Source organism: Olea europaea, unplaced genomic scaffold (genome assembly GCF_002742605.1).
Source record: "Olea europaea var. sylvestris unplaced genomic scaffold, O_europaea_v1 scaffold1693, whole genome shotgun sequence".
In the NCBI taxonomy this organism is placed as follows: domain Eukaryota; kingdom Viridiplantae; phylum Streptophyta; class Magnoliopsida; order Lamiales; family Oleaceae; genus Olea; species Olea europaea.
Genome location: NW_019234612.1, coordinates 112425 through 132572, shown reverse-complemented (window position 1 = coordinate 132572; position 20148 = coordinate 112425).

Here is a 20148-nt window from a genome sequence, read left to right as displayed (position 1 = left end):
TAGGGGTCCATGCGGCCGCATGGACAAAGCCAATTTTTATTTTATTATAAACTAAAACAAACTTACAATTATAACGCCAAACACAACTTGAAATTTAAAAATCTCCTGAAATTGGTTTTCAATTTCAAAATTGACTCGACTCGCCATATTCCGAAAAATAAAATATTTTATTTATTTATTTATTTTTTTCACTTGAAAGGGAATATGCTTATCGAAAACTTGGCACCAAAACCAATTCTTTACAAAAGTTTTTGAAAAGCATCTCAAAAAATAAAACGAACAACTTGGTACCACGAAATGCATTACTTCACACTCAAACACCCAAAACACTTTATTTAGCCCCGACTCATGCAACTATAAGCATGTAGTGCCTAGACTATCATGCGTGAATGATCGATGACCTAATAAAACATATGAAATTTAAACAAATTCCTAAACTATTGCAATGAAATAAATTGAAGGATACAGTGGGTTGCCTCCCACCCAGTGCTAGTTTATAGTCGATAGCTCGACTTTCCCGTGTCTTCTTCACGTTAGGTTGTTGAGTTGCACAGTGGACTTCTGCTTAGGAAAATTACAGCCCCAATAATGTTTTAGTCTTTGCCCATTGACGATGAAAGTACCTTTGGTTTCGTAACTCACTTCAATAGCCCCATATTGTATCACCTTAGTTATGGTATAGGGACCCGACCACCTTGTTCTTAGCTTTCCTGGAAAGAGTTTGAGTCTAGAATTGTACAATAACACTTTCTGGCCAACTTCAAACACTCGCCTCTGAATGTGTAAATCATGCCATCTCTTGGTGCGCTCCTTGATCAACTTTGAGTTCTCGTAAGCTTCCATTCTCATCTCATCCAATTCATTAAGTTGCAACAGTCGTTTTTCACCAGCAGCCTTGAGATCCATATTCAACTGTTTCATAGCCCAAAATGCTCGGTGCTCCAACTCCAATGGTAGATGACACGCTTTCCCAAGAACTAGGCGGTATGGAGACATTCCTATTGGTGTCTTAAACGCTGTTCTGTAAGCCCACAATGCATCATCCAACTTTTTAGACCAATCTTTTTGGGATACGTTCATTGTAACTTCCAATATTCTCTTTAACTGCTTGTTTGAAACTTCAACTTGCCCATTGGTTTGTGGATGATATGGAGTTGCTACTTTATGTTTCACCCCATATTTATTCAACGGATGCTCTAATTGGCGATTTATGAAGTGTTTGCCTCCATCACTTATTATCGCCCTCGGTGTACCACATCTTGTAAATATGTACTTCTTCAAGAACTCTATTACCACTTTTGCGTCATTGGTAGGTAATGCAATAGCTTCCACCCACTTAGAGACATAGTCAATGACCACCAAGATATATTGATTTGAGTACGATGGGGGAAAAGGTCCTATGAAGTCTATTTCCCATACATCAAATATTTCAACCTCCAAGATGTAGTTTAGTGGCATCTCATTTCTTCTTGAGATATTTTCGGTTCGTTGGCATCTATCGCATCTCTTTATATACTCGAATGTGTCTCTGAATAAAGTAGGCCAATAGAAGCCCGACTGTAGTATCTTTGCAGCAGTCTTTGAAGCTCAGAAGAGTGACAATGTTCTAGAATCTCCGGTACTTCATCTTCAGGAATGCATCTTCTGATTATCTGATCTGCGCCTCTTCTGTAGAGAATGGGATCCTCCCAAAAGTAATACTTCAGCTCTGCGAAGAACTTCTTTCTTTGATGGCTAGAATACTCTGGTGGAGGGATGGACTTAGCAAGCTAGTTAACAATATCAGCGTACCATGGGACTATTTCTACTCCAAAAATTTGCTCATCTGGAAAGATTTCATTGATGTCAACTGACATCTTAGGTTCATCCCATTCCAATCTTGATAGGTGGTCAACTACCACATTTTCACTGCCCTTCTTATCCTTGATCTCAATATCGAACTCTTGCAACAACAATATCCAGTGGATCAATCTCGGCTTAGCATCCTTCTTTGTCATAAGGTAATTCAGAGCGGCATGATCTGTGTAGACGATGATCTTAGACCCAACAAGATACGATCTGAACTTGTCGAATGCATAAACCACAGCTAGCAATTCCTTCTCGATTGTCGCATAGTTGATTTGGGCGTCGTTCAAAGTTCTACATGCATAGTACATCACATGAAAGATTTTATTCTTTCTTTGTCCCAATACCGTACCAACTGCATGATCACTCGCATCGCACATTAGCTCAAAGGGCAAATCCCAATCAGGTGACACAATCACAGGCGCTATTGTTAGTTTTTGATTCAAAGTATTGAACGCTATCAGACATTCCTCATTAAACTCAAAAGATACCTCTTTCATTAGCAAGTTGCACAGGGGCTTGGTAATTTTCGAGAAGTCCTTTTTAAACTTCCTGTAAAACCCTGCATGTCCAAGGAAGCTTCGAACTCCTTTTACTGATGTAGGTGGTGGTAGTTTCTCAATAACCTGAATTTTCACCTTATCCACCTCTATCCCTTTTGCCGATACTCTATGTCCCCTATTCCCTCTTGAACCATGAAATGACATTTCTCCCAGTTCAATACTAAGTTCGTTTCTTTGTATCTTTGCAAAACCAAGTTTAAGTGATCCAAACACTCATCAAATGAGGTTCCAAAGACTGAGAAGTCATCCATAAAGATTTCAATGAATTTCTCCACCATATCTGAGAAAATTGCCGTCATGCATCGCTGAAATGTGGTAGGAGTGTTGCAAAGTCCAAATGGCATTCTTCGGTATGCAAAGGTACTATAGGGGCATGTGTAGGTGGTATTTTCCTGATCATCCAGTGCCACTGGTATCTGATTATAACCCGAATACCCATCCAGAACACAGTAGTGGGAATAGCCTGCCATTCTCTCCAACATTTGATCTATAAACGGAAGAGGGAAATGATCTTTCCTTGTAGCGGTATTTAGTTTGCGGTAATCAGTGCAAACTCTCCATCCTGTTACCGTCCTTGTCGAAATCAACTCATTCTTTTCATTCTGAACCACTGTAATTCCTCCTTTCTTGGGCACAACTTGCACTGGACTAGTCCATTTATTATCTGATATCGGGTAGATTATTCCAGCATCCAGAAGTTTGATCACCTCAGCTCTTACCACCTCCTTCATGTTTGGGTTTAGCCTTCTTTGACTTTCAACTGTTGGTCGAAAATTCTCCTCCATGTGAATTTTATGCATACATAAGGAAGGGCTGATCTCTTTGATATCTGCTATGGTCCACCCAATTGCTTGCTTGTTATCTCTAAGTACCCTAAGCAGTTTTTCCTCCTCCACTTCACTAACCATGTTTGAAATTATCACTAGAAGTGTATTAGACCTCCCCAAATATGCATATCTTAAGTGTGGGGACAGCTGCTTAAGTTCCAACTTTGGTGGCTTCAGAATAGATGGCTGTGATTTCTCAGGCCCTGTCCCAAGCTCCTTAAAGTATCGTTTCTGCATGTAAGGTGGGTCGGACTCCAAAAATCTTGCACACATTTCTATGTCCACAGAATTAGAATTTGTGGATTGAGAATTTGCAATGCAGGCTTCCAATGCATCTGATGGATTTTACAGTGTAAACAACTCTTCAATCATTTTATCGATCATGTCGACCCTAAAACATCTGTCAGTCTCTATTGGCAGTTTCATATACTTGAAGACATTGAATGAAACTGTTCTTCTCCCAATCTCAGTATCAACTGCCCATCCTGAACATCGATCAAAGCTTTGTGTGTGGCCAAGAATTGTCTACCCAGTATTAAAGGAACATCTTTATCTTCTTCCATATCCAAGATCAGAAAATCTGCTGGGAATATGAACTTCTCCACTTTAACCAATACGTCTTCAATTATTCCTCGTGGATGTGTCAATGATCTGTTAGCCAGCTGTAAGGTCACCGTGGTAGCTTTAGCTTCTCCCAATCCTAATTTCCTGAAAATAGACAATGACATTAAGTTAATACTTACACCAAGATCACATAAAGCTTTATCAAAATAAAATTCATCAATGGTACAAGGGACAGTGAAACTCCCTGGATCTTTTAATTTTGGCAGGAGCTTTCTCTGAATCCTAGCACTGCACTCTTCTGTTAGCATAACTGTCTCGTGATCTCCTAGCTTCCTTTTGTTTGATAGGATATCTTTAAGGAATTTTGCATAGTTAGGCATCTGAACCAGTGCTTCAGCAAATGGGATGTTGATATGGAGCTTCTTGAAGATTTCGAGAAACTTCTTGTATTGCTGTTCCATCTTTTGCTTCTTCAGCCTCTGTGGAAATGGTATGGGTGGCTCATATGGGTTCACAGTTACAGTCTCTTTATCCCTTGAGTTTCCTTTATTTGCTCTCGTGTTGGTTCTTTTGTCTGCTCTTCTTGCTCCAAAATCTTTTCTACTTCAGGACACATCTCTTCTCTGTTTGCCATGGGATTATTCACTTGTCTCTTAGGTAATTCCACTCCACTTCTCGTTGTTATAGCCTTTGCATGCTCTTTCGGATTGACTTCTGTGTTACTTGGCAAGCTGCCTGGTGCTCTACCTGTTAATGCAACTGCCATCTGTCCCATCTGAGTTTCCAAATTTTTGATGGTTGCATTCTGGTCCTGAAGAGTGGCTTCTGTCTTCTTCATGAATTGGTTGTTCGCCTCCATATGTTGGTTGGTCTGTTCCATAAATTTGCCGAACATTTCTTCCAATTGAGGCTTTTTCTCTTGCTGTTGATATTGCCCCTGTGGCCTATTCTGATTTTGGTTGCTCCAAGAAAAGTTGGGGTGCTTTTTCCAGCTTGGGTTGAAGGTCTCTCCATACGTGTTATTCTGCTAGCGTTGTCCCCATTGAGCAAAATCTGCTTGCTCTTTTCCTTGTGCCAAAATTGGACATTCTGCTATCATATGCTTAGCTCCACATTCCTCACAATTTGCCTTCTTTGTCTGCACTGCGTTAGCTGACTGGGTAATGTTTTCCACCTTGTGAAATAAGGAATCAATCTCAGCGGATAACGCTGAATATACATCCACTTCATAAACTCCTAGTATCTTTTTTGGTACTGCTCGTTCCGTGGTCCACATTGCTGAGGTCATAGCCATTGTCTCATATAACTTCAATGCTTCATCAATTGTTTTCGTGGACAATGACCCATTAGCTGAAGAGTCGACCATGCTCTTGAAAGCTAGAAGTAGCCCTGCATAGAAATATTGGACCTGAAGTCCCTTGCTAATCCCATGGTATGGACACTTCCTTAGTAGATTTTTGAATCTGTTCCAAGCCTCATCAAAATTCTCAGATTCACCTTGCCTGAAAATAAATATGTCGTGCTTTAGCTTTGCTATCTTGGCCGGAGGGAAGAACTTAGTATAGAACTTCTGAGCTAGGTCATTCCAGGTAGTAATGCTGGCTATCGGCTGAGAATCAAGCCATTCAATCGCCTTGTCCCGCAAAGTATGTGGAAATAGTCTTAATCTTATGGCGTCGTCAGAGATTCCTTGATATCTGAAGTGCTGGCACATCTCTAAGAAACGCGAGACATGCGTGTGTGGATTCTCTTCAATTCTTCCATAAAACTGATGTTCGTTCTGGAACAATTGTATCACATTTGTCTTCAATTGGAAATTTGGCTGCCCGAACGGTGGATATACAATGCTGAACTGGCTTTGAATGATTTGAGGGGTCATGAACTCTCCAACGAGCATGTTTTCTTCATCTTCTTCCCCTCTTTCATTGGCTCGTACAACTGGATTGTGTTGTACATTCTCCATCTGATTTCTCGCTGCTCTATTTTCTCTCTGCCTTCTTCTTAAACTTCATTCGATCTCTGGATTGGCTGAGAGTAGAACTCCTTCAGTAGATCTTGGCATGCACTTCTGCAAGAGAATTCAATTTAAACACTTAAATAACTAAAATATGCACTTATGTAATAAAACTAAATAAGCAATAAAATAAAGTGAACTAAAATAAAATTAAAAATAAAAAGTTTGAATTAGTGCTAAATTGAATAAAATTAAACGAATACTCAATCCCCGACAACGACGCCAAAAACTTGTTCACAAAATATTTCTTTCGATTTAAAACTACCACAAGTGTATGGATCGTAATAAGTAATAAAATGGATTTTTAAAAGTCCGAATATCGTCCCACAGAGATTGAGTAGTTCAATTCTATATAATTTAGCCTTAACCGAAACTAATTGAGTGAAAATATGGTCCAAATGCAAAAAGCCCTAATTTCAATTAAAAACCCAAATCTCGAAATCTCTCTAATTAAACGACTCAACCACTCAAGTAAAATGAAATTATGCAAATTCAAAAGCTAATTTATGGAAATGAATCAAAATAAAGTCACTAGGATCACGAATCCCCAATTGAAGCTATAAAAACTCTAATTTCATAAAACCAATGACCCGATGGAAATTTACCAATTCAATGTTCCTAAATCTATCCAACATATTCTCTTGATATATATTAGACCTATTATCTCTATGGATGATGCAAATATATACAAGAATGCATGTGGGTTTGTGAACAATTAGAGAATTGCATAAAGCATAGGGGTATATCTCTATCCCCTATCGGACCTTATGTTGATTTACACCTTATCGAACCTATTCCACTTCTCTCGAATGTAAGAAATAAGTCATCAACACTCACACAATCATTGGCCACTAATTGCGGAAGAAAATCAATGCATATAAACCAGTCAAATTATCCAAACGAGTCTTTATATTAAATTCACGAAATATGGAATTAAAATAACAAACAATAGTTCATCGATCACCTAGTGAATTGAAAACCTAGCCTATAATATTCATAATTACAGAATAAAAGAAATGAAATTAATAAATTGAAATAATAGCACCCGTATGAAAATTTCTTGAAATCTTGAATAAAGCCTTGAAAACCCGCTTGAATTCTTGTGGAATCGGCTTCAAGATCGTGTTTCTTGCCTCCAAAAATTGTAATTTTCTTCTCCCTGGACGTTCTGCCCTATTTCTGATGAATTTTGGCTTTTATATCATGTCCTCACGGAGCCCTGAAAGAGTTTCAATTAAAAACGCAAGTTCAGAGTTTTTTATTTTTATTTTGATAGCCATGTGACCGCATGGTTCAAGTGGACTGCCTCAATGAAATCCCTGCAACCTTATGTGCGGCCGCATGGTTGTAACTTTCAACCTGGCTGTTTTGGTCCTTGAACTTCGTTTTCTCTTCTCTTGATCTCTTTTCTTTCTTTCCTTTGTTCCATCATCAAATATTGACTCTTAATTGACGTTTGGGTCAATCAATTCCTCGATCACTTGCTCGGCTCATATTTTGATTATTTGTAATTTAGTCCTTCATCTTTCACTTTTCTTCAATTCAGTCCAACATTACTTCTTTCTTCCTCCGATCGTCTTGTATCATCCTCAATCTCATACTTGATATATTTTCATTCTCGTTCTACACTTTAGCTCAACTTTCCAATATTTGCACCTTTGGTCCCCGAACTATCGCTTTGTTTTGTTTTGGTCCTTTTTCGGCACTTTTCTTCTGAATTCCATCTTTTCCATAGAAACACCTACATTGCATGAATTTAACAAGATTAAGTCATAATTCAACTACTTTATCCATGTTTAAGTCATGTTTGTGAGCTAAATAAGTGTGTAAAAGCACACTTATCATGTATGTACACTTTGCTCTTGTGACGGTGGTGTTGATGGTTGAAAAGCTCTGATACCACTTGAAAAGATCTGATACCACTTGAAAATATTCGATACCACAAGTAAGTTTAGATACCACTTGAAAAGCTCTGATTTAGCCAATTTATTTTGACCCAACATGTGGAATTATACAATTAAAACCAACAAGTCACTTTTAAATTGTTTCTAGGTGGTTAATCAAACATGTCAAATTATCCTAGGGTTTGAATGCCATAATCAATAATTAAAGCAATAAACAACACCAAATTTTTTGACGGAGAAAACTCAACAAAGTAAAATCTCCAAGACCAAGTCAATAACCTTCACTATAGAAAATATGAACTTACAGTATGATTTAGCCTAGAAAACTCGCTAAACTCACTGATCTAATTCCTGTGATCTTCAAGACCCATTGGAACGTGCTTCACTCACACCTGTATTTGATCTTCTGAAATTGTCTATCTCATGTGGATCATCAAGAACTCTTTAATATTCTACTCTTTCTGTCTTCTGGTCCAACCTCCCTCAATTTTTAGCACCTCCACTGAAAGCTATTGAAAAATCACCTTCCTGTATGTGTATAGGAAGTGGGTATTTTGGATTATGAGTTGTTGATTTTTTCCCAAAGATGTGGTTGTATGAACTCAAGATCAAAGGATCAATCTAATGCTTGAATATGCTCTTGAATCTTTTAATGATGATATGAAGAAGCAATGTAATGAACAACCACCCTAAAAGACGTGATAGGGCAAGGGCATATATATAGTAGAAGGCATTTAGGTAGCATGGGTCGGTTAAAACATTTGAAAAACGTGAACTAGAGTTTTGCGCATAACACCGTCAATCGAGCGCTAGGCTAGCGATAGGCAAGCAACCGATTTGTCGGTTGCTCAAGTGAGAGATCAGCGACAGGAGGGTGATAGGTTTTTTTCTACTCGAGCATCAGATAGGCGATAGGCTAGTGTAAATCTGGAGACTCTTTCCTTCTTATTCCAAACTCGAACCTTAAGTTACCTATTTTATCTATACAATATTCCAATTGGCTCATTGACTTTTACAACATTTTTTATATTAGTCATTTTGTATAAAGAATTGCCAATACAGTACAAATCTTAACAATCTCACTCTTTGGCATTCTGTGACGAAATAATACAATACAAGTTATGATGTAAAATCATACCAATCTACTTAAACTCAAATTGAATGTTCGTCTCTTACATTTCTTGTTAAACATGTTTTCTGAAATCAACACCTCAAATACCAAGTGTGAAAGCAAGTCATATAGGAAATATAACAATTGAAACATCTAAAATGCTATCAAGTTTTACTGAACCACTAGAGAATGGAATAAGTTGGGACCTGGAATCTTCAAGATCGCTCATAAGGGTCTTAACCTTATTTTCTAAAGACTCATTCATAGCACTCAACTTATTAAGTCACCTAGAGGACTATGAAAAAGTGCAAACGAACACACGGTTATGAAAAATCTCCATCACGCATATGTGTTTAGCACCTTTTGGAAAATTTCAGCGATTTTTGTTAGTTGCTGAAAACATAAGTTAATTTGCTCATTAAAGATTGAAGTAATTTTTGTTAATTTTTTAAATATAGTTTAGCAATTAATCCAATTTCACAATATCGGATATCAACAACAATAAACTAAGCATATTTTGCATTGATATGCGTAAGCTAAATGGATACCTTGATCCAGAGCTACATCTATGGAGAGATGCAATGAATTTTTATTTATTTTTTTTTCCTCCAACCATAGGAGGCCCTGCTAATTTTGGTGCATCTTTCTCTCTTCTATCATATTCTATTTAGATTGAATTGATTTTGTCACTTTCTGAACATGAATTAAGGGATTTGCAACACATGCCTTTACCACCATAATCGGTCTCCTCTTAATTTATTATCAATTGGTGCTGCCTTATCTGGTTCGTATGGATTCTAATTTCTTTTCATCATTTTCCCCCACAGTTATATTATTGGAACATGGTGACAATCAGCAACAGTCAGCAACACAATCAGCAGCAGTACAATCAGCAGCACAATCAGCAACATAGGCATTTTCGTAATTTTTCAGTCGGTTATTTTTACTGAAGGTTCTAGAATCAGTTAATTTGTTTTGCCACCTGTATATTCTTTGTCTTTTATGTATAGCATCTTTTTATATATAGAAACGAGCTGCTCCCTGTAAAAAATGATCTAGAGAATAAAAATAAGAATATGGCAGATTCATCATTTCCTCTTCAATCTTTGTTCTTGCTGTGTTAAATTTTACATGGTATCAGAGCAAGGTTTTAAATAAAGAACAACATTCATGGCAGCTGAATCAACAACCCTAGACCCAACCATGGCTGCTAATTCAACCAATCCGAATCCTCCCATTCTTCCATCCCCATTTCTTGATTTCAACAATGTTACTAATCCTTACCGTCTGGACCATGGAGATAATCCTTCGGTTCCGTTGGTTCCAGAACTACTCACTGCAGAAAATTACACTACCTGGTCGAGGGCTATGTGTCGAGCACTTCGAGCTAAAAACAAGCTCGGTTTTGTCAATGGTACATTAATTAAGCCCAAGGACATTACTGATCCACTTTTTAAAGCATGGGAACGGTGCAATGATCTGGTGGTTTCTTGGTTGTAAAATTCTATTAACCAGAACTTGAAATCCAGCATAGCATTAGTTGATGATGCTTCAAAAATCTGGGCTGAGTTAAAGGATCGATTTACCCAGCAGAATGGGCCTCGTATATTCCAACTGAAGAAGGTGTTGGCTGTACTACAACAAGATCAAGAACCTGTAAGTATTTATTATGGAAAGCTGAAATCACTATGGGATGAATTGGTTGTTTATGACCCAGTCCCAGATTGCAATTGTGGAAAACTTAAAATCCTACAAGATAGATACCAACGAGACTGTGTGATTCAATTTTTGATGGGATTAAATGAATCTTACAGTAACATTCGAGATCAAATCATGATACTGGATCCTTTGTCTCCTGTGAATAAAATTTTCTCTATGATTCAACAACAAGAAAAACAACACACCATGTTATCTACCACACCCTCTCCTGATTCTATGGCCTTCACTATCAAAAGGAGTTTTACCCTTTCCAAACCTAATGCCAAGAAGTCATTTCCTCAAAAACACGAAAGACCTTATTGTACTCACCGCCATATAAATGGTCATCTTTTGGAACATTTCTTCAAGGCTGGAAATGCTGAGGCACCTATTTGCAATCATTGCCACATGTCAGGACATGTGGTAGATAAGTGCTACAAGCTGAATGGGTATCCACCTGGACATAAACTCCATAATAGGAGTAAGACATCTGGTCCTTTTGCAAATTTGACCTCTCTGGACCAAGAAGAAATAGATGAAGAGAAAATGATCTTTACCAAAGATCAATATCAACAACTATTGGCCCTAATTCAGCCAAGGGATGCTACTATTGCCACTCATTTAGTAAACCAAGTCCAGACAGCCTTCAATCCCACAGTCAGTAGTCCACAGGATATCAACATGTCTGGTATATCTCTCAGCCTTTGTTCTTCAACCCAAACAAAACAAAATTTTACTAATCTGCCCTGGATCATAGACATTGGTGCCACAGACCACATGATATGTAGTACTTCACTTTTTACATCCATTACATCTCAACTTCCATGCATTGTAAATCTGCCCAATGGAAGCAAGGCACCTGTTAGTCATGTAGGCACAGTTAGGATCACAAGAAACATTATCCTGAAGAATGTCTTATGCGTACCCTCTTTTAATTTCAATCTAATTTCTGCTAAACAATTGGTTAACTCTCACACTTGTTGCTTCATTTTCTTCTCACACTCTTGCTTTATTCAGGACCTTTCATCTTGGACCACGATTGGCATGGGTGAAATGAGGAATGGCTTATATCACCTGCTGGTCACTGAAGTGCCTCCAACAGCCTTAGTTGATCATTTTTCTTTACATAAGAGCATGTTTACTTCAGCTTCTTCTAGTAATTCTACTGTTTCCCAGCTATGGCATCTTAGACTTGGCCATACACTTTTCTCAAGGTTGAATTTAATTTCTGATCCTATTGTTAAGAAAGATTTATCCGACATTAACGATGTTCCTTGTTATGTATGTCCACTTGCAAAACAACATAGATTACCATTTCCTGTCAGCACCCATTAAACCAAACAAAATTTCGAACTCATTCATTGTGATATTTGGGGACCAAATTCTACAGAAGCTTATGATGGATCCAAGTATTTGCTAACCATTGTTGATGATTTCTCTAGAAGTACTTGGGTTTATCTTCTTAAAGCAAAATCCGACACTAGGGCCTGTTTAGAAGCATTCTGTAGTTTGGTGGAAACACAATTTAGTGCTAAGATTAAAATCCTTCGAAGTGATAATGGACTAGAATTTCAAATGAAGGACTTCTTCAATAAAAAGGGCATTATTCATCATAGAACTTGTGTAGAATCGCCCCCAACAAAACGGAATTGTTGAAAGAAAACATCAGCATCTCTTGAATATAGCCCGATCACTCAAAATCCAAGCCAAACTACCTACAAAATTCTAGAATGATTGCATTTTAACTGCCGTGTATATAATTAATCGTATCCCAACACCTCTACTGTCAAATAAAACTCCTTTTGAGTTATTGTTTAACAAATAACCATCATATTCTCACATGAAAACATTTGGCTGCTTGTGTTTTGCCTCCACTCTATCTAGAGACAGGAAGAAATTTGACCTTCGAGGAAGAAAATGTGTTTTTCTTGGGTATCCTTTTGGTGTGAAAGGATACAAACTCCTAGACCTCAACACAGAATCGATTTTCATATCTCGTGATGTTATTTTTCATGAAGGACATTTTCCATTTAGTGACACAACAAATCATGCTCCCCTTCTTCCTGTTGCTACTGATTTTCATTAGACTATGAATCCCTCAACCAACATTCCCTCTCCACTTCAATCATCTTCTATGGATCCCGCAACCACATCCTATTCTCTTCCTTTGTTCCCTAATACGGATTCTCCTTCTACACATTTAGAGTTAGCCTCTTATAATGAATCTCCCGTTACCTTATCATCTGATCCACCCATTGAAAACACACTTAGAAGATCAACTAGGATACGAAGAGCTCCTCAATAACTTCAAGATTTCCACTGTCAACAAGCTTCCCTCAGCTCACCTACTCAATTTGCATCCAAATTTTCTTTAACACATTCACTTTCTTATCAACACCTGTCACCAACTTACTTAGCTTTCATCTCTTCTATTTCCTTACACACTGACCCACAAACATATAAACAGGCTGTCAAGGACCAAAACTAGGGTAAGGCAATAGAAGCTGAACTTGATGCCTTAGAAGTCAATAATACTTGGGTTGTTACTGATCTCCCACATGGAAAAGGTGCTATTGATTGCAAATACGTGTTCAAAACTAAGTACAAATCTAACGGCACGGTGGAAAGGAAAAAGGCTCACTTGGTAGCCAAGGGATTCACTCAACAAGAAGGAGTGGATTATCATGAAACTTTCTCCCCAGTTGCAAAAATGGTCGCTGTCAGAACTCTTTTAGCTCTAGCTGCCATTAAAGGGTGGCATCTCCGAAAATTTGACGTCAATAATGCTTTCCTTCATGGAGAACTTAATGAAGAAATTTATATGAAACGGCATCCTGGATACAATAAAGGGAAACCTGACCAGGTTTGTAAGCTGTTTCGCAGCCTTTATGGCCTTAAACATGCTTCTAGGCAATGGTATTCAAAATTCTCTACTTCTCTTATCTCTTTTGGCTTCATTCAGTCCAAATCGGATTATAGTTTATTCACCTGGTCTGATGTTGAACATTTCACTGCCCTACTGGTATATGTTGACGACATTGTTGTGGCTAGCAATTCCCTTGATTCAATCAATATGATCAAAGAATTTTTAAACCAACATTTCAAAATCAAAGATCTTGGAAATTTACAATACTTTCTTGGCATTGAAGTAGCCAGGTCTCCACTTGGCATTCACCTTTGTCAACGCCAATACACCTTAGACATTCTGGCAGACTTAGGTACACTAGGATCAAAACCTACCAAAATCCCTATAGAACAAAATCATGGACCCAGCAAAGACTCTGGCCTTCCTTTACTCGATCCCAGTGTTTATCGAAGACTCATTGGCCGACTCTTGTACCTTACCATAACCAGACCAGACATCAGTTATAGTGTTCAAACTCTCAGCCAGTTTATGGCTCACCCTTCCACCATTCACCTAGCTACTGCAAACAAAATTCTCAAATACCTTAAACGTGCTCCTGGACAAGGTATTATTCTTTCTTCATCATCTCCCCTTAGTCTCCAAGGATATTGTGATTTAGATTGGGCATCTTGCCCAGACACTAGACGATCTACCATCGGATTTTGCATTTTCTTAGGCAACTCTCTCATTTCTTGGAAATCAAAGAAGCAAAGTATTGTCTCTCGCTCTTCAGCTGAAGCAGAATACCGTGCCATGTCTACCACTTGTTCAGAATTTACTTGGTTAAGGCAACTACTTACTGATTTAAAGGTTGATCACCCACAACCTGTCATTCTCTACTGTGATAATCAGGCTGCATTGCATATAGCTTCCAACCCTGTATTTCACGAACGTACAAAGCACCTAATTAAAGAAGTTGACAATCGTATTTATCATACACCAAAATTGAATCTATGTTTTCTACCTGCAATTGGTAGCAAAACATATGCGTGTCCGTCAGTAGTGAAACCTTCACAAGACAAGAGCACCAACACTTTAAAATTCTTAAATGACTTGGATATCAGCTCCAAGCTCTCATCAATCACCACCATCCTCTTCATCTTGATTTCCTCTAGCCAGGGTTAGCCCCATCCATGGAAACAACCCAAGGGTACACATATCCATCCCCATCCTTTTGATGCTAGATTGAAGTCGACAAAATGCGGCTTTCCCTTCGACTCCACCACTCTCACATTTGGAAATCTCCGGAGCACAATCTCAACACTCACCGCTTTTTTTTTCTCTAACTACCTTTGGGAGAGAATGTATTATAGTGGTGAAAATGGAGAGAAATGAACACTGAAGTGCAATAAAAAGGAGAAAAATGTGTAATGTCTAAATTTCCCTTTACTTATTTGCAGGAAATTCTTAAAAATATCATTACTGAGGTCAACTAATGGTCTTGATGGTCAAATAGATGGAAATCATCATTTTGGAATGGACCTGTGAATTTTTTAAAGGTTTAGTATTTCCGATGGCACAAGTGAAAGGTTTGGGTCAAATATGCTAATAAACAAAAGGTTTGAAACCTTGGCTGCAATTTTCCCTAAAATATACTATGCAACTTTTTAAACAATAAATATTGTTTTTACATAGTAAAATAGACATGTAAAAAACTAATCATATCATACACCCCATTCATTACTTAGCTAATTTTACTCCAACAAATGCGCTTTTAAGTTATGTTGCAATAAACATGCCTTTAACATGTCAAATTAATCACAAAATCCCTAATATCGTGTCCTTTAATATTCCAAACGAAAATCTCCACTAGATCGTCTCTCCTTTGAATCACCTATCAAGAAATTCCCTAAACCTAATCACTAATTCGTTCTTCTATAGATCTATCGTAAAAAAAAATAATAATACACTCCATATCACACATATCCACAATTTGGTTCTCATTTTCTGTTGATTAAACTTTATCGAATGTCTTTGCAGTTTGTATATTTTTTATATTTAAAATCTAATGAGAGTGTGTAAATCTTGCTTCTATATATATATATATATATATATATATATATATATATGATTTTCTATGTGTATGGATATATACAGTGAGTGAATATGTTTCAATTTTTTTTTTTTTTTGATAATGTGAAAATTGTAATGAAGATATCATGAAATTGTTTAAGAAAATTTGTGTTCTTGCTTCAATATAATTTTTCTTGGTATTCTCTAGAAATTCAATTTATTTCATAACAGTGTATGTGTCTATATATGCAATCCAAAATCCATTTAAAAAAAATGTTTGCCATTTGATCCTCTTACACAATGATGTTGAAGCCTATGGTGTTTGTATGGAATCATATGGTGATTATTCAACAAATTAACAATTATTGTTTTTGCCTTTTTGGCCATCATCATCTTTGAGTTGCGTATTCAATTTAGGAAATGACATTAATGGAGAACGTGAAATAGATTGAATTCAAAAAGTGTTAGTTACAAAATGTGATGTATGATCTATTTTTAGAAGGAAGTATATGAAAACATATTTCATATATCATCTAGTATTTTTGGTTTTAATAATGTAACATAGTAAATTATGAATTTTATTTTTCGGAATAATGCAGATATCAAATTTTCCTTAAGAAATAGGCAGGCCCAATAATGTTATAAACCTAAAAACCTATTCCATTTCATGAAGGCAGCTTCCCTCTCATTTTCACGCGACTTCTTCTTCTCAATTTATTCGCAACAGCCTATTTTGGATATATACGTGTGTTGGGCTGTGATGACCAATAACCTTTCTGGGCTGTGATGACAAATGGGCTAAAGCCCAAATAACTATTTTATTATTCTAGGCTCTTGCCCAATAACTTGACCCTAATCCGCCCCGGCCCAAAGGTAGATAAAAACATGTTATTTGGCATGGCGTTTTTAACGCAGCCAAAACACGCTTTTCTTCAGATTACTGAAAGCCCCCTGACCGTTGGATTGAAATCTGATCTACGGCTGCCTTAGTTGGATATATATATTTCCACCTTTTTTGCCCTAATTGGGTTGGACCGTCATTTTACTCCTCTCTTCAGCTGCGCCTGTGCTTTGAGATCCTTCCAAACCCTTCCTTCTTCATGACCATCCAATCTCTGATTGGATCTGAAATCTGAGTGATTCTTTCTTTGTGATACTAAATACTAAGTGTATTGGAGGGATTGGAGTGCGATTTACCCTTGTGGTTTCCTTTAATCTGATAGAGGAAAACCTTAGGGTTTGGGGCGATCGGTGTGGGTCATACAGACGGGTACAATCCTATATTTTTCTTGAGTCTGAGCCCCATAGATGAAAGGACCTTCATCTGGATGCCGTGTGGTTCGAGTTTCAGTGAACGGCTGAGGATTTGTTCTTCTGCCATTTTTCTTGTAATATTTTTCTTATTTATTTTCTGGTTTTGTACTGATATCTTGGTGTAACAGCTAAATAACAAGAAATAAAAGTAAATTAAACCTTAAAAAGCATTAACCATATAAAAAAAAAACACATATTTTTGACGATTTTAAATTTCTAACTACAAAATGCTAATTCATACTAACAAAATGAAAACAGAAAGACAAGTTTAATATTTACAAGGTTTCAGCATAATAGCTAGACAAGAAGAATCTTGAAATCATTTTAGAATAAAAATAGGCTCAGCCCTTCCAGAAATAGGCAAGCAAAATAAAAGAACTTTCGTTTTATTTTACCATGCAAAGTATTACATAGTAAAAGATTGAAAATATTTAGACAATTTTACAAACTGACTCAGCTGGAAAGTAAATAATGCAATATAGAACTTCTAGAAATGAAAAAAATCCTCTCCCTACAATACATAAGATGTCTCCTCAAATAGGAGATTATGAACTTCAAACCTCTCCTCCAATTTCGTTCAAAACCACAAGTTAAGAGGTTTTCACATGCAATTGATGGACACATGTAAAGAGGCCTTCACATGTAGGCCTTCTAAAACTTATCATTCGTTGGAACCCAAGAAATAGCTCAAACTGAATACTTGAATTGTAATAGAATTATCCAATTTGGGCTTGGAGATAAGACCATGATTACAATCAAATTCACACTTAAACTAATTGTCTGCAGACTTATTTAAAGAGATAAACTACCAATTCCTAAACAAACTCAACAACACTTCCTAATCTTGCGCCCAAAGACAAGCACGTGGTGGGCAATTAACTTCCCTTTGAACAGCTCGAAGCTTTCACGTCAGCATCCTTCTGAACTGGTCCTCCATGTTCTGCCGTCAACACATCCAAGTACCTGGGATTTGGTCTCCTAATTCTTCGAGTTCCATCACACGCCATCTCTTGAACATTGACCTTGCCCTCAAGGTCAAAGTCTGGAAACTGATTCTGCATCTGTTAGGTTACTTCCGATGTGGCTTCTTCTTCAGGTAAATGCTTCCACTGAACCAATACTTCAGTTACAATTCTGCTTCTTTGCTTTACCCTGTGAAAATCCTTGACAGCTTCCAGTTTCAACATTAAGCAGCCTTCCCCCAACACTGGTGGCGTCGTGAATGTTGAGACTTTTCCTTTCCCTAAGCGTCTTTTAAGACACGAGATATGGAATATTGGATGGACCTTGGAATGCTCTGGTAACTCCAACTTTTAAGCTACAGCACCTATATATCTTCTCCAATACTCGATATGGTCCAAAATACTTGCTAGCAAGCTTTTGGTTGGTATGTTTGAACACTGACTGCTGCCTAAATGGTTGCAGCTTAAAGAAGACCCAATCATTCACTTCAAAGGAGTCATCACGACGATTGGCATCTGTTCGTTACTTCATTTGGTTCCTAGCTTTCTCCAAATTTTGCTTTAGACGCTTAAGCAACTCATCCTTCTCACATAGCTCCTTGTCAACTTCTTGCACCAGTGTGCTGCTTGGTAAGTATCGAGTGATTACAGGCAGAGGTCTTCCATACAAGGTCTGGAATAGGGTTAGTCCAATGGAATGGTGGAACGTGTTATTGTTGGATAATTTATTACTTTAAATCACCGGATCTTTCATGTTAAATCATCAAGAAATACAAGAACTGTAGCGGAAGCATACCTGAATCAGACATGGATAATGCAATAATGAATTTCGCGGTATAGTCTTCCAAATCTACATGCAGTCTCCTTTTTCTCTCTGTGATGGGATGCAGTAGAGAATGAATAATACGTGCGTGTGATTTGGGAACCATAACCTATTTATATAGGGACGCCCTTTGACCTAATTCGGCCCATCATAGAACTAGGATTTGGGCCCGGTCTCTACACATATGTAAACCCACACTTTAATTGGATACATTAAAGTCCAAAACTGAAGCCTTATTAGATCACTTTAATTGGGCTCAATCGAATTCGATAGCCTATAATTTAACACACAATTATTCACATATATAAGCTCATCTATTGATTAAAAATCCTTACAATTTCCCACTTGGGCTATATGTGTCACCTTATAATTGTGTATTAAACATAACCTTATGAGTACTAAGAATTTTGCTATCATTACCGAATGTATCTCCAAACAATTCCGTCTATCAATCATATCAACATAGGATCAAAGTGGCTTTCGCTACTTTCATGCAGCTAAACCCATCAATAGTCACGTATATCAATATAACCGAATGGCATGGATCAAGCATGGATGTGTAGCATGGAAATTACATGTAATGTGATATGTAACATGCCTATTTCCAACTGGTCCACCTTAATACCTTAGTGAGATCATTTTAAACAAGTTCAAAGATAATAAACCAAATAAGTTTATAACTAAAAATAACTTTAACTTTAAACCGTATTCAAAACAACAGTACACGTGTCCAATATGAAAAGCAAAAATACAAACTCCTACTGAAACTAGATATCCTTAAGAGACATTATACCCATATGAGCAGTGTGCTCATGAAAGTCTTTGGGTATCAATCCCTTAGTAAGCGGATCCGTAACTATGGAGTTTGTCCCAATATGCTCTATTGACACCTTTCTACTCCGAACTCTTTCTTTAACAACCAGGAACTTGATCTCTATATGTTTTGAATTCGTTGAGCTCCTGTTGTTATTAGAATACAGCACTGCTGATTTATTGTCACAAAATATCTTAAGTGGTCTTTCTATATTGTCCACAATACGCAGCCCAGTGACAAAATTACGCAGCCATATTTCATGATTTGATGCCTCATAACACGCTATAAACTCCGCTGCCATGGTGGGAGTAGCTATGAGTGTCTGCTTAGCACTCTTCCATGAAATAACACCTCCAGCAAGCAAGTAAATATAGCCTGAAGTGGATCTCCTACTATCTTGACATCCCGCGAAATCGGAATCAGAATAACCGATGATCTCTAACTGATCCGATCTCCTGTATATGAGCATGTAGTCTTTTGTTCTCTGTAAATACCGCATGACCCATTTAACTGCTTTCCAATGATCCATTCCTGGGTTACTTAAATATCTCCCTAGCATTCCAACAATGTACGCTATATCCGGACGCATACAAACCTGAGCATACATCAGACTCCCTATAGCTGAGGAATAAGGAATCTTCTGTATTTCTTTAATTTTCCAAGTCATTTTTAGGGCACTGACTTAAGTTGAACTTGTCTCCTTTAGCCACAGGGGTGTCACTTGGTTTACAATCTTGTATGCCATATCTTTTAAGTACCTTTTCGATATAGCTCTTTTGTGATAATCCAAG